General features: G+C 39.2%; 1 long non-coding RNA gene across 1 annotated transcript; it reads right to left on the bottom strand.

Moving 5' to 3' along the window:
* Nucleotides 1-1,488: 1,488 nt before the first annotated feature.
* On the bottom strand, nt 1,489-3,887 carry LOC148001228 (uncharacterized). Its single transcript, XR_015636880.1, has 3 exons — nt 3,836-3,887; nt 3,437-3,723; nt 1,489-1,706 (listed from the first exon to the last, which is right to left on the bottom strand). It is a non-coding gene; the product is annotated as an uncharacterized LOC148001228 (long non-coding RNA).
* Nucleotides 3,888-5,941: the final 2,054 nt, after the last annotated feature.

Here is a 5,941-nt window from a genome sequence, read left to right on the forward strand (position 1 = left end):
AGCTTACATTATGAAACCTAATTAAATAAAGGTAAATTCCCAAATGGGAAACAAATAAATATAACTGCTGGCACATTCAAATGAATAACTTAACCATGCAGGAGAAACTTACTCTAAGTTGCCGATTCTCACTGAGCATGGTGGTGCATGGCTGTAACACTGATGATGGGGAAGCGAAGGGAAGAGAACCATCATGTTTCATAGCATCCTCTGCTACATCATGAAACCCTGAGACTCTGGCTCCAACAAACCAACAAGTGACATTTAGGACAGTATTCTGGATGGATCTCTGGAGTGTGTTGGGAGGTAGTCTCAAGAGAAAACCTGCAACTCACCGATACATTTTAAATTTGATTTAGAAATTATTGGCGATACTTTAGAAACTGTTTTTACATATATTATTGGAAAACACAGCTCAATGTCAGTGCTGCTAGGTGCTATTCTTTTAAACATGCAGCACGCTCGAGCACATGCACACACACACACACACACACACACACACACACACATGGGTTGATCCACTGACAGCGCACTTGTGATCCAATCACCTCTCAAAAGTGTCTATGTATACTTATATGTATATGTATATAATATATATGTCAAAAATTAATAAGCCATATTCAAACTACATTTAAAAATGGGATCATTCATAGAAACAACACACATACACATAATTCCATTGAAATGTCACATAAAGATAATGAAATTTTATAGAAAGAAGTTTAGATTTTGTTCTTTGATTCTCTAGGATAATGGCAGATCTGAGACCACTGGAAAAGACACAAGGTGATGCCAAGACATTTGTTATGAAAGGAAATGTTCAGTATCTTCATTGGATATTCAGCTTTATTTATGATTTTTAATTTTTCATTAAAATAGTATCCAAATTAATAGGGCTTATTATAGCATTTTCACACACCCATGTCATTCTTTGCTTTTGTCAGTCTCTGTCTACATTGCCTACATATGGTTTGAAAACAAAGTATGTCTTTTAAAACTATGTGGTGATGGTTTTAAGGTCTTGTACACAGACCGGATCGTCTTGTTAATTAGATAGTTATTTACTCTTACTATGTAAGAGAATGCCCAATGTTAGGAAATATGTGAAGTGTTCAGAGAGGGAGTGCTAGAATTCACGTAATTTTCACATTATTCAGAAAAGCAAAATACATACAAAGAGCAAAGGAGAGAAAGACAGAGCAAGACAGGGAGACTATGCCAAAATTCAAGAACTACTGGAGGGTAGTTCTAGGTGACCACTGTGCTATTCTCCCAACTTTTCTTTAGACATGAAACTCTGAACAATTTGTCAATGTATACAGTACAGAGGAAAGAGTAAGCAAGGGGGACATATGCTGCCCTTAGCCCGTTTACTCCTATGAGTTTACCATACCAGAAAGACACTGGGAGCACTGGTGGTGGAGAAAAAGAAAAATGAAGGGCTTACCCAACAGCTTCCTATAAGCCAATATCATAACAGCTTGCTCATTAGATGACTGTGATTACTTCTTTATTAAGCCTTATTTGAGCTGTCATCTGGTATCAATTAGGTCAGTTATAGTCTGTCAGGTCTACCGAAGGGAAATGCAGCAAGGTCCATCATGGTGTGGGTATGGCATAATTACAGCCATGCAAATAATGGCTACTCTTCATTTACTCTCATCCAGTCACCTAAGCTCAGACTGGACATCCACTCAAGTTGAATGCTAAAGGGATGGGAGGAGAGAAAAGATAGTGACCAAACTGCTCTTGAAAAAAATATCTTACTTCAGTCATCAAATCAGTCCACTCATAAAGTGAAGACTTTTATTGCAGAAACTAAGCATAGCACAAAGTGCATAATTTTATTTATAGATCTGTTCCCAATGGTTTAATTCTATACATATACGTGTATGTTGTTTGTAGTGCATTGCATATGCATATGGTATGAATAATTCTCAACAAAAAGAAGAAAGATGAATATTAATATTTTGGGAGATGCAGTTTTCATAAATAGTACATACTTAGAAGAACACTATTTTAAACTGGCAGGAGTCAAATCAGGCATAGGTGGATCACTGAAATATCTAAGCCTCATATTCGAATTGTGCCTATACACACAGTTCATTTTACTCAACTCGTTAAAAGTAATAAAATGCATGGAATGCACATAAATTCCATTTAATAAAGGCATTAAGAGAAAATGAAATGAGTGAGTGAGTTAGAAAAATTGATGAAAATTAAAATTTGGTAAAGTTTTATTCATATTCTCTTGATAGTAATGATACATTTGGGCTAAGAATTATTATATGTTCTATAAATGTATCATCAATTTGAATAAGTCTTCGTTTTATAAATTTTAAGTTAGGTCTCAAGTTGCACAGTCTTTCTTAGAAGAAAGAAGAATGCTTTCAAAGAGAGATGAATATGACCATCCACTCTACACTGTCTAAGCTGTTCTCCCAGTACAGGGGCGATATCAACTCTGTTGTTTGTTACCCACACAGGACACGAAAGTAGAAAGTGGGAAGGTGGAGTCCACAATGTGTGCACTCAAGTCGCTTTGCTTATCGAGGCCATGAATGGTCAGTGTCCTGATGACTTAAGACCATCATGTCAATACATCCTTGCCTTCTGTACAGTGGAGGAAACTACTTGTCTTGGGACATGTCTCTTAGTATTTCCATGCCCTCAGATAAGTCATCTTAATTTAAGTTAAAAGAATCGAATAAACATTGCCATAGGGTACCTATGTTCCTGTTCACTTTTTCATTTTGAACTTTTTATGACCTAGCTAGTTCCCTGAAGTCATTCATCCTTAACAGGAAGAATCATGTAAGTACCAGAAAAGGAAAAGTGCTTTCAGTGACTTGAGTGGCTTTTCTCCCACTCTGCCTTCCTCTCTCCCATTCTCTCTCTCTCTCTCTCTCTCTCTCTCTCTCTCTCTCTCTCTATCTATCTATCTATCTCCCTCTCTCTCTCTCTTTTCTTCCCTTCCCTCCTTCCTTCTTTCCTTTCTCTCTTTTTCTTCCTGCTTCCTTCCTTCCCTATTCTTTTTCCTTTCAAGTTAGGTTTGGTTTCCTTTTTAAGCAACAAAAGGCTCCAAGAATGCAATATATTACGGTAACTAATCTCTTGGCTTCTCTCGATTGTCACTTTGCAAGCTGTATTTCTCTGTTAGTTATCTGTATCTATGGTCAGTAGATGGTCGATAATGTTCAATGGCATAATTCTATCACCAAGATTCTAATTAGTTCTAGCACTGGTATAATTGTGCTGCGATAAAGCCATTGACTAGCACACTTCATGCACTTACCTTTTTCTCCTAAAATTCAGAAAAAAACATTCATTATTTTGAAAATTAAGGAGTCATTAAACCTATGTTTAAAGATCGAACCTAGCTCAGTTTCAAACTATGACTCAATTTTCATTATTATTTTCATTTGTGGGTATGTACCTGTGTGTTGAGGGTTATCAATACCACAGAGGACAGTCGAAGTCATCAGATCCCCTGGAACTAGGGTGGTAACCTGACTGGAGCCACAGTTGGGTTTTCTGGATAAGCAACACAGGCGTGTAAGCGCCAGGTCATCTCTCAAGCTCCTCAAACCCTGATTCTTTGTTCATACATCTCTGTCCTTGTATGTGCTTGCCAGTGGTAACAGTAGAAGGAAGCTTTACTCTTGAGCTTTGAGGAAGATAGAAAAACCAGCAAGATGCCTCCCACTGTTTCTTCCTCTATTCCTGTGTGACAGAGAAGGCACCATGTTGCCCCGGTTCCACCAGCTTTTCATTGTGAGTTTAATGGGCAGTAGTTTTCCATTACGTCCCAAGGGCAGCTGGGTAAGCAGCTTACCACGGCTCCCTGTAGATCTGACCGAACATGGAGACGTTGGTCTGTGAGGTGATGTCGTCACTGGGCTACCGGAAAGCGCAGCTTCACTAATAGGTGCACAATATGCGAGACGCCAGCGCATGGCTGTGATTTACAGTATGTCTAATGAGCAAGCCCAATGAAGAGGTTTGTTGTCTACTATAAAACCAGATGGATGTAAGCAGTGATTAGAAGCAATTAACTCTGTTCGGCACTAAATAACGTTCCGTCATTAATGGACATTTTTCCACCTCATTAGAGGTACGGAGGAGTGCACGAGGTAAGGAGCACTCGATTTGAATTTCAGATATGCATATGTTTGGAGGGGGGAAAAGCCCACCAATTTGCAAGGAACACGGGAGCACATGCTGACAGAGCTTTGTTTGGGTACTAGCATGGCTGTACACTTGAATACCGGCTAGCTACTGGCTCTCAGGAGAACCAGAAAGTCATAAAGTCGAGTTCCATCAAGAAGCAAAACACATAGCCAATAAGCAAGTGACCGCCAACTCCAACTTTACTACATTCCAACAGTATGATAGTAGCATGCTTTTAATAATTGGTAATGTTTCAAAATGTAAGTCGAGAAAATACAACGTGGATTACTTAAAGTAAGTTTTAAACTCTTTTCAGCCTGAACCATGAACAATGGTCACCAAGTTCTTCCCAGAACACACCATGGATACACCACAGCGTGGGAGCCACTTGATGACTTTATAGGAAAGGAGACACAGGTCAAGGATTAACGGGGATTCAAATATTAATTTTACTTCTGTACTGAAAGAAAATATCCCTCAAGATTGCATTGAGTTTTTAGAATAAGGTAGGAAATAGTAAGACAAACGCATGTGATGCAGTCACAAACAAATGAAGGAAACAAATGTGATAGCCAAAGCCATAAAAACAACTCAAGGCAAACACTGCAACTGGGAACTGAGTAGCATTTTGGATGTTGTAAATAATCCAACACTGGACGCATTCCCCTCCTTGTTCTTAGTTTTCCAACTTTCCTGTCCATTTCATTTTTCCTACACTTACCTCTTTGCCTTGCTTCCCAAAGGATGGGACAAAGTTTAAAAAGTAAAAATTATTGTGATACTCGAGATAAAAGCACATCAAATCATTAAAATGTAAAGTTAATCATATGTATATAAGTGTATATGTATATAAATATTAGAGCAGCATTTAGGAGCAAGTAATCCAGGTGTTGTTTCCTTTCTTTCAACGAGGACAAAAAGATAATATTATTTGTGATGTTCAGTAATATTTAGTCATATTCTTGGACTTTTTTGAAATATTTTAGTCCAATGTGTGTAAAAGTTTTCCACTGGCAGGCAGTGCACTCATCAAGTGATACATGCAGTCATTTGCTCCCCGCTTGTGACCTTCTGAGGAAGGATTATTATAGATCTCATATGGATCCCGACTTCCTGTTCACAGTCCAGCTCACTCTTCTAATGCAACGTTTAAGCAACATGATAGAAGCTTGCTGTGCACCCATTGTCTGTCAGTAAAACAGAGCACACATGTCAGCCCCAGGAAACAGCTTAATTATTCTGTCTTAGTCAGGGTTTCAGTGCCACAACAGAACACCAGGACCAAAAAGCAAGTTGGGAAGGAAAGAGTTTATTTGACTTACATTTCCAGATCATAGTCCGTCATTGGAGGAAGTCAGGCAGGAACTGAAGCAGGGCTGGAACCTGGAAGCCTGAGCTGATGCAGAAGCCATAAATGGGTGCTGCTTACTGGCTTGTTGTCCCTGATTTTCTCAGCCTGCTCTGTTATTGACAGCACCACCAGCCCAGGGATGGCTCCACCCATCAGGAGCAAGGCCCTCCCCCACTGATCACTAATCAGAAAATAATGTCTTACAGCTGGATCTCATGGAGGCACTTTCTCAATTGAGACTCTTACCTCTCTGATGACTCTAGCTTGTGTCAAGTTGGCGCACAAAAACAGCCAGTTATATTCCCACATCAAAGATATAACAGAAATCTAGGGATCATAGAGAACGGGACACTTGTGGCCAGGAAAGCTGACTGGAGCAAATCAAATCTTGTGTACATGGGCCAGGAAGAAGAGAACCCA

The sequence above is a fragment of the Rattus norvegicus genome, chromosome 14, assembly GCF_021556685.1.
Source record: "Rattus norvegicus strain SHRSP/BbbUtx chromosome 14, alternate assembly SHRSP_T2T, whole genome shotgun sequence".
Classification (NCBI taxonomy): Eukaryota; Metazoa; Chordata; class Mammalia; order Rodentia; family Muridae; genus Rattus; species Rattus norvegicus.